General features: G+C 42.6%; 1 long non-coding RNA gene across 1 annotated transcript; it reads right to left on the reverse strand.

Annotated features, from left to right (window-relative positions):
* Positions 1-7,040: 7,040 nt before the first annotated feature.
* On the reverse strand, positions 7,041-24,997 carry LOC144301404 (uncharacterized). Its single transcript, XR_013368228.1, has 2 exons — positions 23,180-24,997; positions 7,041-8,752 (listed from the first exon to the last, which is right to left on the reverse strand). It is a non-coding gene; the product is annotated as an uncharacterized LOC144301404 (long non-coding RNA).
* Between the last annotated feature and the right edge of the window lie 678 nt (positions 24,998-25,675).

The raw sequence follows: 25,675 nt of genomic DNA on the forward strand, positions 1-25,675 counted from the left end.
TTCTCCGCTGGGAGAGCTGAGGGCAGCTTGGGGGCCCTGCCACAGAAGGTGTCCAGCTTGTTGGAAAAGGTGAATTTGTTGCTGAAGCCAGAGTTTGCAATCGTGATGTTCCTGTCAGCTTCCAAGAGCAGGTTTTCTGCCCTCAAGTCTCCGCACACAGCCGGCCTCCGGTGACAGTTTGCACAGCAGTCACCACCTGGTGGAACTTGCCTCTTCCCTTTCCTGCTGCCACGAGCCACTAGGTGCTCGAAGCGCCTCCGCCAGCGCCTGCTGAACAAGGCCAGGAGTGTCCTCAGCGTCGGGCCCCCCTGGTATTTCGCTGTGTTGGGGGGAGCCTCTCCTCCACCATTCCTGCTTGGCGGGGGGAGTCTCTGCAAGGTGGAGACCTGCTGCATCTCATCGGTGATCCTCACCGCCCGCGGTCGCTTTCCCAGTCAGGCGCTGGGCCAAGCTCCCCACAGCTGACTTCTGCTTGCCAGTGGCCTGCGGGGGACGTTGGCACCACGAGCCTCTCCTCAGCAGAAGGCGGCTGGCAGGCCCGGCAGCCTGTGGGCCTTACTGCTGTGCGTGGGGTCAAGGTGTCCCAAGGTCGGCTCACATTTGGGAAAAGCTGGTGAGAGCCTTGGTCCAAATCGCCTCCAAAGAAAATCAGCTCAAATTTCACCTGAGGAACTGACCTTTGTAATGGAATCGAAACGCAACGCGCTAGACAAGAATAAGGAAAGCAAATATCAACAAACTAAAATATAATTGAGTAAACAATAAAAGTGACAAAAGTAAAAATAAATTAGGAAAAAAAGGATAGAAGGGGGAAAAAAGACCCCAACAACCAAAACAGCCCAAAATGCCAAGGAGGAAACAAGCTAACTTTGGTCAAAGTCCTTCAGGTCAATGAAAAGCAGCTTCCAGAGCTAGAAGAATGCTAACCCAGGTGCAATTAGGGGTTTATTTGGTTGTGGAAATTCCAAAAACAATAGCTCCATATGAGGTCATAGGAAGAAACAGACCTATCAACAAGGTTGAGTGGGGATTATCCACAGTGGTCTTATCACTTTCTGGTCCCGAGTGAGACACTTTACTCTTTTAAACTTGTTGGGGACCCCAAAGAGCCTTTTGTTTATATGGGTTATGGCTATCGATATTTATCTCACTAGAAATTAAAACCTGCAGGGTGCTTCAGTGCCTTTTTATTTCTAGATTGAAAAAACTGTGCTAATTTTGGCTTTTAAAGAATGTGTAGTGTCTACATTTAAACTATTCAATCCTTGTTTTCTTTAAATGATCTCAAAATAATGCCACAACTTAACTGGCATCAGGATCCCGTGTAGGAATGTTCTGTTGGATAAGACACAATGAGGCCCCTTATCACATCCTTAATGCTGGGGGAGGGGGGTGGCATGTTTTCGTTTCTTGTTTACAGTTTTGCCCTGTTTCTTTGGCGTAGATCCTCGGCCAGGAGCCAGAGAGCCCTCCTGCCGGTGCAGCGCCTTGAACCCTAGAGGTTGCCGCCGCGACCGCGACCGCGACCGCGACCGAGAAGGCGCGTCTTCCCTCTTTCTCGGGCCGATCCCCGAGCTCGGTGGGCGCGGGAGGTGGCACAGGGGTGTCCGGTCGGTGGACCTGTCCTCGCTTACCCGGCGGGAGGGAAGCGAGAGCCCCTGCAGGCTTCCTGAAAAACGCCTTATCGAAGCGGCAGCCACGGAAAAGCCGCGCAGCCCCGCGTGGGCCCGCCGGCCGCCCACACCCGCGCCCGCCGCCCCGGCCTCCCCGCCCCGGCTCGCCCCCGCCGCCCCTCCCGGCCCTCCCCGCCCCGGGGCGCCCCCGGCCGTCTGCCGGCAGCTTGGGCGCTGGGCTCGTCCCCGACGGTTCCGTGATCGCTCCCTGTTTCTGTGCGGGTCGCGCGGGGCCGGCCCGTCGCTCCGCCACGTGGCTGTTCCGGGGCCTCCGGGCCGGTCCCGGGCGCGCGTGTCAAGAGCACGGGGCCCTGCACACTCGTGGCAGTCCGCGGTGAGCTCCCCCGGTGTTGCGCTGCCTGCACCCCCAGAAGGGAGCCGACCGGCTGCCCCGACGGCCGCGCGGGCTTGGTCGCGGCGCACGCTGCAGCCTGGAGCAACCCCCACACCCACCGAGGCTGATTCCCAGGGGTGCCAGCCGCTTCCTCCCCACCCCTCTGAGGCGGTGCAGCGGTGTCCCGTCGTGGTTTTAATTTGCATTTCCCTGATGATTAATGAGGCGGAGCACCGTTTCATATGCTCACCGGCCTTTCCCTTTTCTGTGAAGTGCTCATTCAAGTCTTCTGCCCCTTTTTCTATTGGGTTACCTGCATTTTTCTTAAGGGTTTCTAAGTATTCTTATATAGTTTGGGTATGGGTTCTTTGTTGGATATGGCCTTGTATGAAGTTCCTTTCTTCCAGTTCCAGGATGAGTGCATCCCTGTTGTTCTGATGCCAGTCTCCTGCTATTTTACCCATTGATCATCCCTTTCATGCCTTTGACTTCTTATTCCTTGAACGTACCCTGCCAGGCACACTCCCACCTCAGGGCTGTACACAAGCTTCCATTTCTGCCTGGAATGTTCTTTCTCAGAGATCCTTATGGATCTCTTCCCAATCTCCTTCAGGTCTTTGCTCCATTGTCCCTTTCTTGCTGAAGTCTTCTCTGATTTATGTGTTTGGTCTCACAACAGCTTTCGTACATTGTATCTGCCACCCTTATCCATCACTTAAAAAAGAAACTCTCTACCAACAAAATTTTCAAACATACACAAAATTAGACTAGCATAAAGGCCTTTCCACATGTATCTATTATTCAGCATCAATAATTAGCATCATTTTTTGCAATCTTATTTTGTCTATAAATACTTCAATCTGCATCTTTAATAGATAAGTACTTTTTTGGGGAATAGTCACCACACCATTATCAAATCTAACAAAATCAATAGCATCATACAATCTTAGCACATGTTCAAATTTCCTACTTGTCTCAGAAATGTCTTGTTCTAGTTGATATTTTTTTTAGTTGATATGTTTGAATTAAGGTCCAAAGTGTGTACATCACTTTAAAATGTTTCCATGGCAACATCACCATCCAAAACTATACATTTTACATATTTGTGTGCTTATTGTCTCTGTCTCTCTCAATTGAACATCAGCTTCAAGAGAGTAGGATTTTTATTTTGTTCTTTGCTAGTCTTCAGCACCTAGTAGGCTTGAAAAAATGTTTGTAGAATGAATGAACAAACAAAGTTGGCAACATGGACCTAATAACCCCAAGAGAATGCTTGACAACTTGGTCAAATCTGCTACTTTCCAGCTCTAAAACTTTGGACAATTTCATGAGCTTCAATTTTCTTATCTGTAAAATGAGTCTAATACCAACTTTGTGGAATTATTATGGCAATTAGACAAAGTATGTGTACAGGGTCTGGTACCCAGTGTGCTGCTCAGTAAAGCTGTTAACTGCAACTGCTTTTATAAGGCATAAGAAGATAAAGGGTGTGTATAAGGAATTTGGCCTTGGCCAAAGAGGTCTGGCTTTTGCTCCTAGTTCCTAGGAGGTAACCTTTAAACCCTGGTTTAAAGTTTTCTGAGGGTTATTCATGGTAGGCCCCTAAGCCCACCCCTGGTAGTTTATGCTGAGGTGACTCATGGTAGGCTGCTTGGGCCAGGTAATAGGAACCTGACCTCCAGGGAGTGGAGTGGGGCTAGAGACTAAGCTCCAATTTCATGGGCAATTGGTCACTCATACTTATGTAAAAAGCCCCCAATAAAAAATCTAGACACTGAAGCTTGGGTGAGCTTCCCTGGTTGACCAGACTCTGTGCATATTGACACACATCGATACCAATACTAGCAAGGTAATGCATTCTGAGGACAGTGGAAGCTTCACATTTGGAACCCTCTTAGACTCTACCCTCTCTGTCTCTTCTTTTGAATAATTTCGATCTGTAAAACTTCTCTGAAATAAACTATGAGTATAACAGCTTTCAGTGAGTTCTGTGATCCCTTCAAGCAGATTGTCCAACTTGTGGGTGGTTTGGGAAACCTGTACCTGCAGCTGGTGTCAGGGGAAACAGGATACCTAGTCCAGGCCCGCTAACAAACAGGTCGTGTGAGCTAGGATGGGACATTTGGCATCAATGGCCTCAGTTCTCTCATCTGTTAAATGAGGAGGGTAAACCAACTAATCTCTTGGTTCCTCCTAGCTTTGTTTCTTCTCCTTGAGTATATGTCTCTGCCTCTCACGCACAAACATGCAGATGTGTGCAGAAACCAGTCAAGTGAGCCACCACAACCCCTTCACTGTTAGGTGAACATAACAAAAGACCATCTTCCTGGAGTATTGAGCTGACTTGATGAATTAATGAATCGCCTCTTCATTGCTCTTGGAGTCCGTTTTGTTCCCTTCCTGGGTTGACAAATGTCTGCAGATTCTGGGACTGCCTGGCCATTGTAACTTTCTTCAAGTGCCTTTAGAAGCCTTGCACAGAGGTTTGTACCACACCAACCCTCCTGGCCCTGCCCCCTTCTCCCTCCCAGGCTCCTGCTCATCCTCCACTCTCGCTTAAAGCCTGGAGGAAAGAGGGGGTACCTAGGGCTTCCCTGGGACCTCCTACTACTCCAGAGCCAAGCTTTAAGTCTTGCATACTCTAACACCAATCCTGCTACCAATCCTTGAACACTTGTTATGGGCCAGGCAGTCTTTTCATAATTCACATCATTTCATTTTCATAGCCCTGAGGGAGATAGATTATTATCTTCAATTTACAGATGAGGAAGCTGAGGCCAGAGTGGTTAAGCAACTTACCCAAACACAGACAAAAATGTAGATGTGAATTCAAATTTGGTGGATCCCAAAGTCTTACTCATTCTGCTGTTTTTTGGGTCTCCTTAACAGTAGGGGTAGCAGACCTGAAATTGGGGCTGGTATAGTATGATAGATTGGTTATGGTTCCAATTTTTCACCTCCCTATATCCACACCTTTGGTAGTATCCTTCCATAATGACTGAGTTTGGTCTCATGAGTTACTTTGGCCAATAAAATTGCTGTAAGTGACAGGTATGTCAATTTTGAATCTAGGTCTGCAGAGCCTTTACATAGTTGTGTTCTTTCTCTCTCTCGGGTGTCTCTCGCCACCTTCCAGAGAGGATAATGAAGCACATGGGAAGCAACCCAACCTAAGCTACCCTAAACCAGCCTGCAAACCTACCCGAACATGGGAGAAAACTCAACCATGATCAGGTCTCACAGCTGATAACTGTTGCAGCTATGAGCCCAGTCAAGAACAAAAGAACCACCTAAATGACTTGTAGACTTCTGGGCAATGAGAAATTCTTACTGTTTTAAGCCATTAAGTTTGGGGTGATTGGTTATGTTGCAATAACTAACTGAAATAGGAAAACCTAGTTACAAGATTCATCAATTTTTTAGAGCAGAGAGAACTTCTAAAATCCTTAATTCCTCTGATTTATTCTCTGGGCCCTTAACACTCTCCCTCCCTGTATTCCTTTATACCATCTCTCCTTCAGCACAAAAGTAACCCAGCCTCCTCCAATCCCTGCCTCACCATTGAGATGAATATTCTAGTCTTTCCATGTCCTATTTGTTAGACTGCATGTCCTTCCTGCTCCACAGTAGCTTGCCCTCCTCTCAGAAGCCCATGGTATAAGGGGTGCCTGGTGGCACGGTCAGTTAACAATTCGGCTCTTGGTTTCAGCTCAGGTCATGATATCAGAGTCTTGAGATCAAGCCCCACATCAGGCTCCATGCTGAGCAGGGAGTCAGCTTTGGATTCTCTCCTCCTCTCTCCTTACCCGTCCTGCTTATACCCTCTCTCCCAAATATGTCTTTCTTTTCTTTCTTTCTTTTTCTTTCTTTCTTCTTTCTTTCTTTTTATTTATTTATTTTTTTTATTTTTTATTTATTTATTTTTTAATTTATTTATGACAGTCACACAGAGAGAGAGAGAGAGGCAGAGACACAGGCAGAGGGAGAAGCAGGCTCCATGCACCGGGAGCCCGACGTGGGATTCGATCCCGGGTCTCCAGGATCGCGCCCTGGGCCAAAGGCAGGCGCCAAACCGCCGCGCCACCCAGGGATCCCTCTTTCTTTCTTTTTAAAGATTTATTTATTTATTCATTCAGAGAGAGCGAGAGAGAGGCAGAGACACAGGCAGAGGGAGAAGCAGGCTCCGTGCAGGAAGCCCGATGTGGGACTCGATCCTGTGTCTCCAGGATCACACCCCGGGCTGCAGGCGGCGCTAAACCGCTGCGCCACCGGGGCTGCCCCCCAATATGTCTTTTAAAAAATGGGGATCCCTGGGTGGCGCAGCGGTTTGGCGCCTGCCTTTGGCCCAGGGCGCGATCCTGGAGACCCGGGATCGAATCCCACGTCGGGCTCCCTGCATGGAGCCTGCTTCTCCCTCTGCCTATGTCTCTGACTCTCTCTCTCTCTCTCTGTGTGACTATCATAAATAAATAAAAATTAAAAAATGCCCATGGGGGATCCCTGGGTGGCTCAGTGGTTTACCGCCTGCCTTTGGCCCAGGGCGCGCGATCCTGGAGTCCTGGGATCGAGTCCCGCGTCGGGCTCCTGGCATGGAGCCTGCTTCTCCCTCCTCCTGTGTCTCTGCCTCTCTCTCTCTCTCTCTCTCTCTCTCTCTCTCTCTATGTCTATCATAAATAAATAAATCTTAAAAAAAAAAAAGCCCATGGTATTTCCTTTTTTTTTTTAAGGCTGAATAATAGTCTACTGTATGTATATACTACATTTTCTTTATCCATTTACTGATGGACATTTAGATGGCCTCCAGAAGTCCGCTATTGTGAATAGTGCTACAATGAACATGGGAGCGCAGACACCTCTTTGAAATTCCACAGACATTATTCTACATGAAATAAGCCAGTCATTGGGGCATCTGGCTAGCTCAGTAGTAGAGCATGTGACTCTCAATCTCAGGGTCATAAGTTCAAGCTCATGGTGGGCATGGAGCCTACTTAAAAAAAATATTACTTAAAAAAATAAGCCAGTCACAGGACAAATCCTGAATGACTCCATTTATTGAGGTACCTAAAACATAGTCAAACTGATAGAGAGTACAATGGTGGTTACCAGAGGCTAGATGGGTGGTAGAATGAGGAGTTGTTGTTCAGTTGGTACTAAAGGTTTACTTATGCAAGATGAACTAGTTCCAGTGATGTGCCATACAGTATAGTGCCTAAAATCACCAATACTCTTTTTAGGCACTTAAAAATTTAAGAGGGTAGATCCCTGAATGAATAAAGAAGATGTGGTCTATATACACAATGGAATATTACTCAACCATCAAAAAAGATGAATACCTACCATTTACATTGATGTGGATGGAACTGGAGGGTATTATGTTGAGTGAAATAAGTCCATCGGAAAAAGACAATTATCATATGGTCTCACTTAAATGTGAAATATAAGAAATAGTGAAAGGGACCATAAGGGAAGGCAGGAAACTGAGTGGCAAAAAATTAGGAAGACAAACCATGAGAGACTCCTAACTCTGGGAAACAAAGGGTTGCAGAAGGGGAGGTGGGTGGTGGGTATGGGGTCACTGGGTGATGGGCACTAAGGAGAGCACAGGATGAGATGAGCACTGGGTGTTATATTTTATGTTGACAAATTGAATTTAAATAATTTTTTTAAAAAGATGGTAGATCCCATATTGAGAGTTCTTATCACAAAAATAAAACAAAGGGACACATGATGATATGCCTATCACCTTAATTGTGGTGACGATTTTGTGGGTGTACCCACATGCCCACACTCCTCAAATTATATATTAAACACGTGTAACTTTTTGTGTACATCAAATACACCTCGGTAGAGCTGTTTTAAAAAAAAGCAGCAGTGGGGCGCCTGGGTGGTTCAGTTGGTTTTGCAGCTGCCTTCTGCTCAGGTCATGATCCCGGGGTCCTGGAATCAAGGCCCATGTCAGGCTCCCTGCTCAGTGGGGAGTCAGCTTCCCCCCCCCTCACCCCACTCGTGTTTCTCTCTCTCATTCTCACTCTCTCTCAAATAAGTAAATCTTAAAAAAAAAAAAAAAAAAAAAAAAAGCAGCAGCGGCCCATGCAGCAGGTGAAGCCGATCCGCTCGGCACAACAGAATGCTGTGAGCTTTGATTACATTGGTCTGTCGTTCGTAGGAGACTGGTGCAGCTGGTTTCCCATTCTCTAATCTTTAGTGTTGGGGAGACAAGGGTGGCTGCTTCAGAGGGTCCTAGAGTTGCAGGAGCAGAAACTTAGGGAGAAACGTAAGCCCTGCTCCCTCTGGCCTTTAAGCCTGCGCTGTGTGTGGTTCTGTATCCGGCCTCTGGAGCTGCTGGAAGTAAGCGGGGCTCTCAGGGCCCTGAAAACAACTGGTGGCCTTGGCCTCTTGGTCAAATCCAGCCGCCTCCCTGTACGTGTAGTCTTTCCCATTCTTTCTGGGTCAGGGAACCACCATTGCCTCGGGATGCACCCCAGCCACAGGTTCTGGAACTGTCAAACTGTTTCCTTCTGAAAGCCTTGAGCTAAGGCCAAAAGTGATGTCACATTTTAATTGGAGCCCTCTGGTTGCTGGTCTGCAAGGAGCAAAGGCAAAGCGGTGAGACCAGGCAGGAGGTAAAAGATGATGCCCCTTGGATTTGGCTGAGGCCAGGCGGGGGGCCAGCGGTGTGGTGAGATGGGGTTGGGTTCTGAAGGTATTTTGGGAGTAGAGCCAGCAGGATTTGCTGATGGATTAGCTGTGGGGAGTAAAAGAAAAAGACTTCAAGATTTTGGGACTGAACAACTGGAAAGGCAGAGATTAACAGAGGTGAGGGAGGAATGGGAGGAGCAGGTTGGGATGAGTAGGGGAAGACCAGGAGCTCCAACTGCTGGACTGGGAATCCAGAAATCCAAGCCCTGATACCAATTCTGTCACTCAGGAGTCACAGCACTTACTAATAATTTATATACACCAGGCCCTCTTCTAAGCACTTAATACACATCTTCCTATTCTCCTCCCCACAGTGCAGCCCCAGAAGGTAGATTTCATCCTTGTTTTGCAGATGAGATGGAAATGGGCTCAAAGATGGTACCCGAAATGCTGCCTGGAGGCACAGAGCAGAAAAGCCAGACTCAAACCCAGTGTGTCCAACTCCAAAGCCCATATCCCTGAGCAAGTGCAAACTGCCTCTGGAGTCCTGTGTTCACTTTGACTTGTAGGGGTCTAATCAAGGGATTCGTCGGAAAGATGGTTATGTCCTGACTCTGCAAATGTGCCTAATGGGGGCCCGTGCCTCCTTCTCTAAATGAGAACATGTTAGTGCTGACACTCAGTGCATCGGTTTTGGGAAGTAGCTGCAGTGAAAAGCAGGGCAAGGGAAATGCCATGATGACCCACATTCTCAGTTTGAGAATATTGTGATGTATTATGAATGGATCCTTCTGAAGTATGGTTTGAACACCTACTTAAATAATTCATTCTCTGATATGAGGCATTTTGAAAGCGAGGCGCTAATGGAATATTATTTCTTGTGAATTGGAACATTCTATTAAATATGACATTATATTCTTTTCTGCCATCTCTTGCTTTCTTCTTGGGAACAAAAACAATCCTGGATTTCTCTGGAAAGCAGAGGGGTTCCCAAGTGCCTCACAGGGTTGGGTTTTTTTTTTTTTTTTTTTTTTTTGGTTTTGGTTTTGGTTTTTTGGTTTTTGTTGTTGTTGTTTTCTCATTAATAAGCCAATCTTACTGGGAATAGGAGGAAGAACATAATCTTGTTGCAGGATTTTCATTCACATATTAAGACCTGACCCTTCATAGGGAACTTAAGTGCTCAAGTCTCTGCGCTGGGCCAGACCTCTGTGTGACTCTTGGATCAATGGCTTACTAGTCAGGGAAACTGATACAGATATAGCGACCCTTTTAGGAAATGTTTCCCTTGTGACTTATTTAATAATTCATTGTTTAATTTTCAAATATTTGTGGAAGTCCTAAATTTTCTACAGTTTTTGCTTTCTGTTTTTTTAAACTTCATTCCATTGTGGTCAAAAAACGTATTTCCTGTGATTCCAATCCTTTCATATTTATTGAGACTTACCTTTTTTATCCTGTTGTTTTTCTCTTGGAGAATGTTCTGAGCTTAAAAAGATTGTATATTCTGCTGTCATTGGGTGGAGTATTCTATAATTGTCAGATCAAGTTGGAATGTGCTGTACGTATATCCTTACCTGATGTCCTATCTAGTTGTTCTCCTCATTTCAATTGTCAGGTTTTTTTTTCACGTATTTTGAGTCTCTGTTATTAGGTGCATAAACAGTTACAATCATTATATCTTCTTCATGTAGTGACCTTTTTATTATGACACGTCTCCCTTTGTTTCTGGTATTATTTCTTAAAGTTCATTTTGTTTTGTATTAATATAGTTGTTCCAGTTCTCTTTTAGATACTGTTTGCATGGTATATATTTTTCCATCTTTTTGCTTCCAAATTATTTGTGTCTTTAAAACTGTAATGTGTCTCTTCTTCTTCTTCTTCTTCTTCTTCTTTTTTTTTATTAATGTGTCTCTTCTATGGAGTGTGTAATTGATCTTGCTTTTTAGAAATCCAATCTGAGGGATCCCTGGGTGGTGCAGCGGTTTAGTGCCTGCCTTTGGCCCAGGGTGTGATCCTAGAAACTAGGGATCGAATCCCACGTCAGGCTCTCTGCCTCTCTCACACACCCCGAAGTGTGTGACTATCATAAATAAATAAAACTTAAAAAAAAAAAAAAAAGAAATCCAATCTGAGAACTCCTGTCTTTTGATTGGGGTATTTAGTCTATTCATATTTAATGTAATTGTTAATATAGTTGAATTTATAATCAGCCACTTCACTATTTGGTTTTTTAAATTGTATTTATTTATTCATGAGAGACACAGAGAGAGAGGCAGAGACACAGGCAGTGGGAGAAGCAGGCTCCATGCAGGGAACCCGACGTGGGACTCGATCCCGAGCCACCCAGGCTGGCCTCACTATTTGCTTTTTGTATGTACTATATCTTTCTCATTTTCTGACTTTTGTATTAAACAAATATTTTTAGTGTATCATATCATCTTAATTCTTCTGTTGACATTTTTTCTGTTTTTAAAAAATATTTATTTGGATTATTTTCTTGGTGATTGCTCTAGGACAGTGGTCCCCAGCTAAGGGTGATTTCCTCCCTCAACCAGGACATTTAAAAATATGGAGACATTTTTATTTGCCATAACTGGGGGTGTTTTAATTCTTAGTGTTAGCCTGACTTCCTCAGGGAATGCCTGTGTCTATGTAGCTTAGTAGTTAGCCTTTGATTCAGGGAGATGTTGTGTTTAACCACCTTGAGGTCATAACACTTTCATCCTTCCCAGCTAGCCAGAGAGATGTAAAGATCTTATTTAGGCCTTTTATTGCTCTATCACTTCCAAGGTCTTCCTGTGAAATTTCTGGCTGATCCAGCACCACCACCCCCAACCTGGGACCACAGCTGTAGGCTGTAGGGCTGCAGATTTTCTAGGTTCATGTTCTACTGAGCTTGCTACTTTCACTGACAGAGTTATCAGGCATGGACTTTTTGCTCTCCCTACCAACTCCAGTTTGCCCCTACTTGTAGCCAAACCGTCTTGCCCTGGTAAAATGACTGCACCTGCCAAGCTGGGTAAGGGGATGGAAACAGTCCTAGGCTAGAAGGCTGCAGACTCCTGTTATTCTTACACAAAGTTCCAGCGGTTCTCTAGGGATAAATATCTCTCAATTTACTGTTTTCCTTTGGATGGTATCTAGAGCCTTGGCACGGTTTGATTTTGATAGTTTTTGTCCAGTTTTATTCTTGTGTTTTGGGAGGGAAGATTTGCCTACTTCTTCCTACTCTCATAGCTGGAAATCTCCTTTCTGTATATTTTTAAGTTTTTAATACCTGTGGTCAAACTTCTCTCAAAAAGGTTTTACTTCCACAAGCAAGATTTTAAAGTGCAAAAAGACTACATTTTATATTGGTCCTAGTTATCCAGATGTTGCCTAACACTAAAGGGGGCTTTTTACTTGATTTTAGTTAGTAAAATTCATGCTTTTTAATGCAGAATTAAGTTATACATTCAGCATTTTATAAGTCTTCATGGAACATAAACAGAAATTGAATAGTCACCCAAAGCATTTCAAATAATTGCAAATAAATATTCTTTGCTCCCCTCCCCCTTGGTTTGTATTTCCTTAGTTTCCATGGATATAGGAGTTTGGGAAGAAATCTAATCACATTGGCTTATATTCTTAGCTTAGAGAGATAGGGACAGTGGGTAAGAAGTGAGTGTCCTGAAAAGGGCATATCTGCCCTTCTAAGCTTTGCTGAAATGAATCCAGATTTCACAAGACAAATTCATTTTGGTAGTTTAATGATATTTTAAAGATAATGCATACATAATAATTTTTAAAATCTCAAACACTACAAAAAAAAAAAAAGAATGTATACTGTAAAGACTCTTTCTTCCAACCCTGTCAGGTTCCCAGTTCTCCACCCCAGTAGCAACCAAGATTACCAATTGTTTGCATTTTCTTTAAGACATAGTCTATGTAGATTCAAGAATGTGAGTGTATGTATGCCCTTTTTACACAAAAGGTAACTTTTTTTTTGAATTATAAAATAATTTCAGGCTTAAAAATAAAATTGTAGGGGGGCTTAGCTGGCCTAGTTGGTGGAATGTGCAACACTTGATTTTAGGGAGTGAGTTTGAGCCCCACATTGGGTGTAGAGATTGCTTAAAAATGAAATCTTAAGAAAATTTTATAAGTAGTAGAAGAATTTCTGCATACCCTTTCTGCAGCTTATCCATATGCTAATATCATCTATAATCACAAAACAATGATCAAAACCAGGAAATTAGATTTGACACAACACTATTAGTAATCTGACCTTATTCAAGTATTTTTGATGATCTCTTGAATTATATTTTTCTGGCTCAGGATCAAATTCAAGATTATACATTGCATTTAGTTTTCACGTCTCCTAATTTTCTCCAGTTTGGGAGAATTTTTCAGACTTTGTCTTTCATGACCTTGACACTTTTGAAAAGCATTGTGTAATGATTTATAGAGTATCCCTCAATTTGAATTTATTTGATGTTTCCTCATGGTTACCACAGAAGTTAATTTGTTTCCTTCTCATTGCATCATATCAGGATGTTAACTTTGAACTGTTAAGTGGTATCTGCCAGATTTCTCCACTGTAAAGTTACTACTTTCCCCTTGGCAACTAATAAGTATTTTGTGGAGAGATACTTTGAGATTATGTAACTATCCTATTTCTATCATATATGTACCCACAAATTTTAGCATCCACTGATAATTCCTGCTTGCAATGTTATTACCATAGTATTTGCCAAGTGGTGATTTTCTATTTCAATCAACCCTTGTACATTTTTAAATTGGAATTCTACTGTAAGAAAAACTTTCACTTTTCCTGCATTTTTAAGTTTATCCAACTATACCGCCAAGTACTTATACTTATTTTATTGTGAGCAATAATCCACCACCATTATTATTAACTTCATTGCTCAAAGTATACCAGATTTGGCTATTGGGAGCTCCTTCAAGTCATCCCCTGACTCATTCTTTGTTTTATTTGAAGTCCTCTAATAATTTTGAATAATAATTAGAATATCTTAAGTTTACCTTGACAATTTCTTCTTTTAAAAAGATTTTATTTTGGGCAGCCCAGGTGGCTCAGGGGTTTAATGCCGCCTTCAGCCCAGGGCCTAATCCTGGAGACCCGGGATCGAGTCCCACATTGGGCTCCCTGATGGAGCCTGCTTCTCCATCTGCCTGTGTCTCTGCCTCTCTCTCTCTCTCTCTCCGTGTGTCTCTCATGAATAAATAAGTAAAATCTTTAAAAATAAAGATTTTATTTTTATTTTGAGAGAGAACACAGAGGGAGAGGGAGAGGGAGAAGCAGACTCCCTGCTGACCAGTGAGCCCTATGTGGATTTTGATCCCAGGACCCTGAAATTATGACCTGAGCTAAAGGCAGACACTTAGCCAACTGAGCCACCCAGGTGCCCCAACAATTTCTTTTTGTTTTTTAAGATTTATTTATTTATTACAGAGAGAATGAGAATGAGAGAGTGAGCATGAGCTGGGAGAGGGGTGAGGGAGAAAATCTCAAGCAGACTCCATGCTGAGTGCAGAGCCTCATGTGGGACTTGATCTCTGAGATCATGACCTGAGCCAAAACTAAAAGTTGGGCACTCAAGCACCTGAGCCACCCCATGCGCCCCTACACTTGAAAGCAGATTCACAATGATGTCATATGATCCTTGTTAGATGATGCTTACATTATTTCAGCACAAGATAGAATTAGTTGCCTGTGCCAACAAAGCCTCATCAAGGACAGATCTGTACCCACCTACCCCAACCACAGTCCACTAGACCAGAGATGGATACTTTACTCAAACAGCTATTTTCAAAGACCAGCTAATATCTTATAACTTATTATATCCTTGTCCTGATAAACACATTTTTAGTATATGTGCTGCTGAAACGAGCACTGCCCTGATGAATACAAAAGGATCAATCAAAGGTCCTGTTCTGGCATTGATTTAAGAGACTGAAAGCATTATAGTTGTTGGGCACTCAAACTGGAAGATGAGGGGCTCAGAGAGAAAAGAATGGAAAAACCCAGTGAGAAGCAGAAACCATCCAAGAGATACACTCATACTGCCCCCTAAGAGAGACAGACAGAAACTTCCCATGCAGCCCGTTTTCCCTCATTTTCTGTGCTTGGCTTCTGTAGGTTCTCTCTCCACCTGCTCACTCAGGATCTGCACATGCACAGTTTACCTGGTATGGCCTTGATCTCTTATATCTAGAAGATTGTGGACTAGAACAAACTCATTCTAAAGTGGAAAGCCAGATCTTGAGTATGTCCTGAATTCCACAGATGGTTGGCTACAGAACTAGAACCTGAGTCCCAGACTGCTGCTGTGTTCTCAGCAAATCTCCAAAACAACTTTCAAGAGTGGCATTTTAGAATACTTTTAAAGTTCTGATCGTGGGGCGCCTGGGTGGCTCAGGGGCATGATCTTCTCTTCCTTTGGCTCGGGGCATGATCCCAGGACCCTGGGATTGAGCCCCACATTAGGCTCCCTACTTGGCAAGGAGCTTGCTTCTCTCTCTCCCTCTGCCTGCTGCTCCCCTGCTTGTGCTCTCTCTCTCTCTGTGTCATATAAATAAATAAAATCTTAAAAAAAAGTTCTGATTGTGTTTCTGTACTCTAGGATAGAATGAGGAAACATGAAAGGCATTTATCCTCTGCTAAATCTCATCATAAATGTTCTTTACTTTCAAAAGACAATCATGGATCATATTAATTATCAAGGTTCAGAGAGAAAAAAGAATTGGTTTTGAAGATTTGAGAGGTCTAAAATATTTCTATACTGGTAATCTGGCAAGAGAAATGTTTTCGTTTCTAGTATTGCCAAAGCTCATCTCTCTAAGTAGGAGCAGAGTCAATGGAATTTGGTCCCTGCCAACCAACTGTGATGTCTGTGGGACAGGGAGCTTGGGTAGGCAGGCTCCAGGGAGGTATATTGTAATGTCCCAGGGCAGGGCATGAGCCCCAATTCACCCCATAGGATCAAATAACATCATTACAAAACAAACAAAAAAGATATGAGAGCAGCAAATCACAGTCCCAAGGGGGGTCTGCGTCCTTCACAATCATCTCCAGCTTCATACGAAGTAAGGAAAAGGGTTCAGATTGTGAAAACCTCTTCCACATTGGGCCAGAGTGGACCTAATAAATCAGATCTCCCTAAGCCCTGGTGGCAGGATAGGGAGGTTTTAAGGAGACTATCTATACATTTTGCCCAGAACCCATTTCCCCAACAGCATTATTATAGCAGCTAATAGATGTTAAGCAGTTCTTCCAAGGGACCCAACTAATTAGTGGGACAAAAGCTTTAAATATGCTCTTAACTATTACACTGTGTTTATTGTGCCAGAACAATATCAGTACCCTACCAAAAACAGTACCCTACCAAAACAACCTTTCCTGATTTTAGGGAATAGGGGTAAATGCTGTGGTGATAGCACATCTGTTTCTAACCTTTCTCCTATGCACACATACACTTTATATTTTTATAGATACTATTATACCTACATATGTATATATATAGCCTCCTTACTTACTTAATACCATATCATTAATATTTTCCCATTCAAAAACTTTTCAGGCATTGTTTCTAATAGGCATGTAATAACATCCCCCCCACAGAGGATGCTCCATCTTTACCAATCCTCAATCTCTCTCAGTGACTCATAATATTTCTCTTAGCACTTGAATAATTTTTTTTACTGTTTCATTTTGAAATATATGGAAAAGTCCAAATAATACCAATGTATAATTTAACAAATAATCAGAGACAAGCTCTCTTATAACAACTTCCCAAGAATCAGACAAAAAAGCAGCCCCCAGAATTCACTGTGTCTCCCTCTCTGCTCCAGACATATAGCTACAACATCTTAAAAGGTCAGTATAATAAAGGTTTTCGTCACCTAGTGACTGTACCACATTAGAGGAGAAACCTTTGTTTCTGACAAATTATTTTCTTGGGCTTTGCATATAGCTCAGAGGCATCTAATCCTCAGAATTTGTTAAAAGTTGCACATCTCTTGAGAGTCATTCACACACTGTAACTTTGCCTTAACACTTTCCTGTTTAGACTCACTGGCTTTCAAGCCATTTCTAATGACCAGCCCCAGGTGCCTAGATCCGTTTGTCCTGCAATCTGATCTTGCATGCCTAAAGTAGCTTTCTTTTATATTTCACCCTGGTTTTTCAGATCTCCCTAGAGGTCTCTCATCTGGGCCCTTGCTTCTTGTTTAATTACCTCTGTCCCAAAACCTCTGCCCAGCAATTCTCCCTTCTCCCATAATGCAAACATTAACCCACTTCAACATCCACTAATTGGAACATTTTTCCTACCCTAGCCAGACAGGGATACTCTCAAAACCACATGGAAAGTGTGGACAGGTGTTTTGTCATGTTTCCCCACTCCCATATGTACCTTCTACTTGGAGAAATGATGCTCTGGAATTATACCACTGGGTGTTTTTACCTCTGGTCCTGAAGTCCTTTTGATCTTTCAGTATTTTTTGTTATGGATCTAATACTCCTGGGAGTGTAAATATCATACACATTCACTACCCTGCAGTGCCATAGGAGGGAGCAAATTGAGCTCAGTGTGCTGATGGAGGGGTTCACACTGCCCCAGCTCCTCAGAGAGGACAAACATTGTAAATGTTAGACAAAAAGCTGCAGTGAAATCAACCATGGAAACCATGTAGCATAACTTAAAAAAAATATCAGGGACAGTATAAAAGTATTTTTCAGATAGAAAATAAAAACAAAGGAAATCTATTAACACTTTGGTGACCATCTAGGAAACTTGGACAACATTTCTGCTGGTGGTGTATCAATATTGATCCTGCTTGATCCCCTGGACCCACCCATACTTTTTTTTTAAAGATTGATTGATTGATTGATTGATTATAGACAGAGAGAGAGAGAGAGAGAGGCAGAGACACAGGAGGAGGGAGAAGCAGGCTCCATGCTGGGAGTCCGACGTGGGACTCGGCCCAGGACTTCAGGATAGCACCCTGGGCCAAAGGTAGGCGCTAAACCGCTGAGCCACCCAGGGATCCCCCCACCCATACTTTTTTTTTTTTTTTTTATTGGTGTTCAATTTACTAACATACAGAATAACACCCAGTGCCCGTCACCCATTCACTCCCACCCCCCGCCCTCCTCCCCTTCTACCACCCCTAGTTCGTTTCCCAGAGTTAGCAGTCTTTACGTTCTGTCTCCCTTTCTGATATTTCCCACACATTTCTTCTCCCTTCCCTTATTTTCCCTTTCAGTATTATTTATATTCCCCAAATGAATGAGAACATATAATGTTTGTCCTTCTCCGACTGACTTACTTCACTCAGCATAATACCCTCCAGTTCCATCCACGTTGAAGCAAATGGTGGGTATTTGTCATTTCTAATAGCTGAGTAATATTCCATTGTATACATAAACCACATCTTCTTTATCCATTCATCTTTCGTTGGACACCGAGGCTCCTTCCACAGTTTGGCTATCGTGGCCATTGCTGCTAGAAACATCGGGGTGCAGGTGTCCCGGCGTTTCATTGCATTTGTATCTTTGGGGTAAATCCCCAACAGTGCAATTGCTGGGTCGTAGGGCAGGTATATTTTTAACTGTTTGAGGAACCTCCACACAGTTTTCCAGAGTGGCTGCACCAGTTCACATTCCCACCAACAGTGTAAGAGGGTTCCCTTTTCTCCGCATCCTCTCCAACATTTGTTGTTTCCTGCCTTGTTAATTTTCCCCATTCTCACTGGTGTGAGGTGGTATCTCATTGTAGTTTTGATTTGTATTTCCCTGATGGCAAGTGATGCAGAGCATTTTCTCATATGCATGTTGGCCATGTCTATGTCTTCCTCTGTGAGATTTCTGTTCATGTCTTTTGCCCATTTCATGATTGGATTGTTTGTTTCTTTGGTGTTGAGTTTAATAAGTTCTTTATAGATCTTGGAAACTAGCCCTTTATCTGATATGTCATTTGCAAATATCTTCTCCCATTCTGTAGGTTGTCTTTGAGTTTTGTTGACTGTATCCTTTGCTGTGCAAAAGCTTCTTATCTTGATGAAGTCCCAATAGTTCATTTTTGCTTTTGTTTCTTTTGCCTTCGTGGATGTATCTTGCAAGAAGTTACTATGGCCGAGTTCAAAAAGGGTGTTGCCTGTGTTCTTCTCTAGGATTTTGATGGAATCTTGTCTCACATTTAGATCTTTCATCCATTTTGAGTTTATCTTTGTGTATGGTGAAAGAGAGTGGTCTAGTTTCATTCTTCTGCATGTGGATGTCCAATTTTCCCAGCACCATTTATTGAAGAGACTGTCTTTCTTCCAATGCATAGTCTTTCCTCCTTTATCGAATATTAGTTGCCCATAAAGTTCAGGGTCCACTTCTGGATTCTCTATTCTGTTCCACTGATCTATGTGTCTGTTTTTGTGCCAGTACCACACTGTCTTGATGACCACAGCTTTGTAGTACAACCTGAAATCTGGCATTGTGATGCCCCCAGATATGGTTTTCTTTTTTAAAATTCCCCTGGCTATTCGGGGTCTTTTCTGATTCCACACAAATCTTAAAATAATTTGTTCTAACTCTCTGAAGAAAGTCCATGGTATTTTGATAGGGATTGCATTAAACGTGTATATTGCCCTGGGTAACATTGACATTTTCACAATATTAATTCTGCCAATCCATGAGCATGGAATATTTTTCCATCTCTTTGTGTCTTCCTCAATTTCTTTCAGAAGTGTTCTATAGTTTTGAGGGTATAGATCCTTTACATCTTTGGTGAGGTTTATTCCTAGGTATCTTATGCTTTTGGGTGCAATTGTAAATGGGATTGACTCCTTAATTTCTCTTTCTTCAGTCTCATTGTTTGTGTATAGAAATGCCACTGACTTCTGGGCATTGATTTTGTATCCTGCCACGCTACCGAATTGCTGTATGAGTTCTAGCAATCTTGGGGTGGAGACTTTTGGGTTTTCTATGTAGAGTATCATGTCATCGGCGAAGAGGGAGAGTTTGACTTCTTCTTTGCCAATTTGAATGCCTTTAATGTCTTTTTGTTGCCTGATTGCTGAGGCTAGGACTTCCAGTACTATGTTGAATAGCAGTGGTGAGAGTGGACATCCCTGTCTTGTTCCTGATCTTAGGGGAAAGGCTCCCAGTGCTTCCCCATTGAGAATGATATTTGCTGTGGGCTTTTCATAGATGGCTTTTAAGATGTCGAGGAATGTTCCCTCTATCCCTACACTCTGAAGAGTTTTGATCAGGAATGGATGCTGTATTTTGTCAAATGCTTTCTCTGCATCCAATGAGAGGATCATATGGTTCTTGGTTTTTCTCTTGCTGATATGATGAATCACATTGATTGTTTTACGGGTGTTGAACCAGCCTTGTGTCCCAGGGATAAATCCTACTTGGTCATGGTGAATAATTTTCTTAATGTACTGTTGGATCCTATTGGCCAGTATCTTGTTGAGAATTTTTGCATCCATGTTCATCAGGGATATTGGTCTGTAATTCTCCTTTTTGGCGGGGTCTTTGTCTGGCTTTGGAATTAAGGTGATGCTGGCTTCATAGAACGAATTTGGAAGTACTCCATCTCTTTCTATCTTTCCAAACAGCTTTAGGAGAATAGGTATGATTTCTTCTTTAAACGTTTGATAAAATTCTCCTGGGAAGCCATCTGGCCCTGGACTCTTGTGTCTTGGGAGGTTTCTGATGACTGCTTCAATTTCCTCCCTGGTTATTGGCCTGTTCAGGTTTTCTATTTCTTCCTGTTCCAGTTTTGGTAGTTTGTGGCTTTCCAGGAATGCGTCCATTTCTTCTAGATTGCCTAATTTATTGGCGTATAGCTGTTCATAATATGTTTTTAAAATCGTTTGTATTTCCTTGGTGTTGGTAGTGATCTCTCCTTTCTCATTCATGATTTTATTAATTTGAGTCTTCTCTCTCTTCTTTTTAATAAGGCTGGCTAATGGTTTATCTATCTTATTAATTCTTTCAAAGAACCAACTCCTGGTTCTGTTGATCTGTTCCACAGTTCTTCTGGTCTCGATTTCGTTGAGTTCTGCTCGAATCTTTATTAACTCCCTTCTTCTCTTGGGTGTAGGATCTATTTGCTGTTTTTTCTCTAGCTCCTTTATGTGTAAGGTTAGCTTTTGTATTTGAGTTCTTTCCAGTTTTTGAATGGATGCTTGTATTGCGATGTATTTCCCCCTTAGGACTGCTTTTGCTGCATCCCAAAGATTTTGAACGGTTGTATCTTCATTCTCATTAGTTTCCATGAATCTTTTTAATTCTTCCTTAATTTCCTGGTTGACCCTTTTATCTTTTAGCAGGATGGTCCTTAACCTCCATGTGTTTGAGGTCCTTCCAAACTTCTTGTTGTGATTTAGTTCTAATTTCAAGGCATTATGGTCCGAGAATATGCAGGGGACAATCCCAATCTTTTGGTATCGGTTCAGACCCGATTTGTGACCCAATATGTGGTCTATTCTGGAGAAAGTTCCATGTGCGCTTGAGAAGAATGTGTATTCAGTTGAGTTTGGATGTAAAGTTCTGTAGATATCTGTGAAATCCATCTGGTCCAGTGTATCATTTAAAGCTCTCGTTTCTTTGGAGATGTTTTGCTTAGAAGACCTATCGAGTATAGAAAGAGCTAGATTGAAGTCACCAAGTATAAGTGTATTATTATCTAAGTATTTCTTCACTTTGGTTAATAATTGATTTATATATTTGGCAGCTCCCACATTCGGAGCATATATATTGAGGATTGTTAAGTCCTCTTGTTGAATAGATCCTTTAAGTATGATATAGTGTCCCTCTTCATCTCTCACTACAGTCTTTGGGGTAAATTTTAGTTTATCTGATATAAGGATGGCTACCCCTGCTTTCTTTTGAGGACCATTCGAATGGTAAATGGTTCTCCAACCTTTTATTTTCAGGCTGTAGGTGTCCTTCTGTCTAAAATGAGTCTCTTGTAGATGGGTCCTGCTTTTTTATCCAGTCTGAAACCCTGCGCCTTTTGATGGGGTCATTAAGCCCGTTCACATTCAGAGTTACTATTGAGAGATATGAGTTTAGTGTCATCATGATATCTATTCAGTCTTTGTTTTTGTGGACTGTTCCACTGAACTTCTTCTTAAAGGGGAATTTTAAGAGGCCCCCTTAAAATTTCTTGCAGAGCTGGTTTGGAGGTCACATATTCTTTCAGTTGCTGCCTGTCTTGGAAGCTCTTTATCTCTCCTTCCATTTTGAATGAGAGCCTTGCTGGATAAAGTATTCTTGGTTGCATGTTCTTCTCATTTAGGACCCTGAATATATCCTGCCAGCCCTTTCTGGCCTGCCAGGTCTCTGTGGAGAGGTCTGCTGTTACCCTAATACTCCTCCCCATAAAAGTCAGGGATTTCTTGTCTCTTGCTGCTTTAAGGATCTTCTCCTTATCTTTGGAATTTGCAAGCTTCACAATTAAATGTCGAGGTGTTGAACGGTTTTTATTGATTTTAGGGGGGGATCTCTCTATTTCCTGGATCTGAATGCCTGTTTCCCTTCCCCCCACCCATACTTTTGACTCTTCTTTAATCAAAAGATCTTTAGGCTATGGTTGGTTGAGGCTTCATCCTTGTTAGCTGATTATTTGAAAACAGTGTCCAAACTAGAGATATTCCTCCCTCCTTGGCAACCTCTCAGCTTCTTTTCCTTGTTCGTACTCTGGCTCCAGCTCTTCTCCATGCTGCTGCTTCTCTTGCTTGGTTCAGAATTTGTAGAAAAGAATTCTTAGTAGAGGATGCATAAGAGTCCCCAGAGCCCCAAGAAAAGTAGTGAGATTTGGTTGCAAGTAACAGAAACCCAACCCTAACTGGTTTAAGCAAGAACTGACTTGACTATCTGAAAAGTCCAAGGGAATTTCTGACTTCAAAGCCACTTGATTCAGAGGCTCAAACAAGGTCCTTTGAGCCTGGCCTCTCTCTATCTCTCAGCTATACTGCCTTTGGGTTGGCCCCATTAAAATGAAAGGCTTTATCTCACACCTCCCAATTCCATCCTTGGCTTGCACTGGGCCATCTTACAGACTGGGCCATCTTATAGTCAGTAACTGTGGTCAGGAAGGTGAGATAAGTTAGACTCCCTAGAGCTGGGCCAGCCTTGCCCAAACCTGAGAATTAAGAGGAATGGATCTCCTAATAAGAACCAGGATACAGGGATGCCTGGATGGCTCAGTGGTTAAGTGTCTGCCTTTGGCTCAGGGTGTGATCCTGGACTCTAGGATCGAGTCCCGCATTGGACTCCCTGCATGGAGCCTGCTTCTCCCTCTGCCTATGTCTCTGCCTTTCTCTCTCTCTGTCTCTCATGAATAAATAAATAAATAAAATCTTTTTAAAAAAAGAACCAGGATACATTTTTAGAATATTGGGAAATGAAGCTAACAGGAAAAAGAACAATAGATGCCTCACTGTATAAGCTTAGAAGCAATAAGCCTACCTTAGGAAAGTGATTTCCAAGCTGTAATCCATGGGCTAGCAGACTCACCTGTGTTCTTGTTGTTTTGTTTTGTTTGATGCAGAGACTTACTGAATCAGAACATCTGGGGATAAGGCTTTGCAATCAGTACATTTATCAAGCTTCCCTTATTGATTCAGATTTGCAGCTATGAATTACGGCTGCAATTTATAATGTTGGTTCAGGACCAAGGATAGTGGCCCACATGCCCTACTCCTGACAGACCATGGTGAGTATGCTCTGTTCATGCAGAAGAGTCTTGCTGGGAAACAGGGGCAGGGCTCCAGGAGAGGGAGAGAGTCTCTAAAGATGGCCTCCCCTGTAAAAGCCCCTTGTTAAGGCAGCTCCAGATGAAGGCGTGTGAAACTGGTATTCTTTGCCATTCCAATATTCAGATCTTGCTTTTACTGTTCAGAGCCTTTGTGCAGGCAAAGCTCGGTGCTTGCTTTTTCCCTGGGCACCTGGATTCAAGGCCTCACAAAACTTTAATCCTCATCATTCCCTTAATATAGCAAGAATTCTATAGCTGCTCCTTGTGAAAGAGGCACCACTTAGAAAAGGAGAATGCAGCTACTGGTTTACCAGTCCATCTTTGTCCAAAAAGTTGTGTTTAAGAGTGAGGCAAAGGTTTTAACATTTATCAGTATAAACTGATAAAGATCAAGGGTGTTAGAGCAGAGGCCTCGCTCAGATTTCTCAGATGTCAGCAGCCCCCCAAGAAAGCCAAGGTAGAATAAAAAAAACCCTGATCCACTGCCACCAAGAGTTATCTGTCCACATGTCCTGAGAATGGAGAGGACGCATCAGTCCTTGGAGACCAGCTTGTGCTGGAATTCCAGGGATGCCTTTTGTGGATCTCCTAGGGTCCATTCCTTATCCTTCTGTGAGCAGCACTTCAAGTTTCCTGTGGCGAAATCATGCCCTGCCAATGGGGAAGTCAGTCAGAGATTAAATGTTCTTTAGGGGCTCTGCCCAGTGCTTCCCAAATTGTGGCATACACAGACCTGGGAAGACTGTTGAAATATAGATCTTGATGCAGGAAATTCAGGGTAGGGACTGAGATTCTGCAGTTCTAACAAGCTCCCAAGTGATGCTGAAGCTGCTGGCCTAAGTACCCATTCTCAAGCATTTGGCAGTCAGACAGTTCCAGATTCTGGAATTAGAATCTGAGTTGAGTGTTGAAAAGCTTGGCAGAGCCCAGACCAGACCTTTCTGCTCTTAGACTTGGTTCTTGCCTCTGTCCCTTGTTACTGGCAGGATCCTGTCTGCTTCTGATGTAGGCTCTCTAGCCACCCTCCCACTTTGTGAGCTCCTAACACCCCTGCCTAAAAATCCCCTTCCATTCAGTCGGCCAGCCTTGGTTTCTGAAGGATGTGATCCAGAAATCCTGTATGATATGGTCTCTGAGCCTCAATTTCCAAGTTATAAAAGTTTCCCAAGCTATAAGCTTCCTTATAGTTTCCCAACCTATAAAAGAAGTACAGAATCCCTAGTGAGAAGATATTCATAATATTAAATAATGATCACATAATAATATTAAAATGACCATGATCCAAGCCCTGCCCTCAGGTGCCGCTAGTCTCTATGAGGTACTAAGTGGAGGCTCTGCTAGAAACCCTCATGGCTCTGCCCTCCCTCCAGCTCTGCTTAAGGCCAGGTAACACATTAGGATAAAAGAACAAAGGAAACTATTAAAACGTTCAGCTAATGGATTGATTTTTCTAATTACCAGTAATTTTTTTTCCTTTTGGGCCTCAGAAAGCCTGTTCATTTTTATTTAAAATACATATTATTTGGATTTTCTCATATAAATAGTTTAATGTAAAATTTTTCTTTCTTTCTTTTTTTTTTTTTTTGGCGACTCTGCCGGGACCCGAATAAAATTTTTCACATATGAAAATGTACTTCCATTAACTGACCTGTCTTGACGCAGTAATGATAGAATTTTCCTAACTAATTACAACTTTCTCAATTTTCCCTATTTTTGCTTTCTTGAAAAGTGATGATAACTATAATAATAAGGACTGTTTATTAATTTTATTGATAATAAAAAATTAGGAGCCAATACTTAATGAGTATTTAGGTGTGCCAAGTAATGAGCTAAGCAGTTTATATATTCTGTGTTATTTAATTCTTACAATACACCCTATGATGCAAGATCTGTTATGATTCCAATCTTACAGCTGGGGAAATTGAGGCACAAAAGAATTTGGCAACTTGACCAAGGTTACAAAATGGTGGAGTTGCAACTGATATTTTCAACCTAGGCAGTTTAAATTCCAGAGTGCATCCTGGTAACCACTGGTAGACTCAAGATATGGTTGCACAAATGTGTGGAAAGGAAACAACCAAAATGGATTGGGTCAGTAGGACCTGGTATATCCAATACCATAGAACACTGCAGCTATTAAATAGCCAAGGCAGATCTACATGAGCAGGCATAGGAAGAAGTCCAAGATATATTGTTGGTGAAAATGTATGTTACAGAATAGACTCATTATGTTTTTAAAAAATCCAAAATATATA

Source organism: Canis aureus, chromosome 29, assembly GCF_053574225.1.
Source record: "Canis aureus isolate CA01 chromosome 29, VMU_Caureus_v.1.0, whole genome shotgun sequence".
Lineage (NCBI taxonomy): Eukaryota > Metazoa > Chordata > Mammalia > Carnivora > Canidae > Canis > Canis aureus.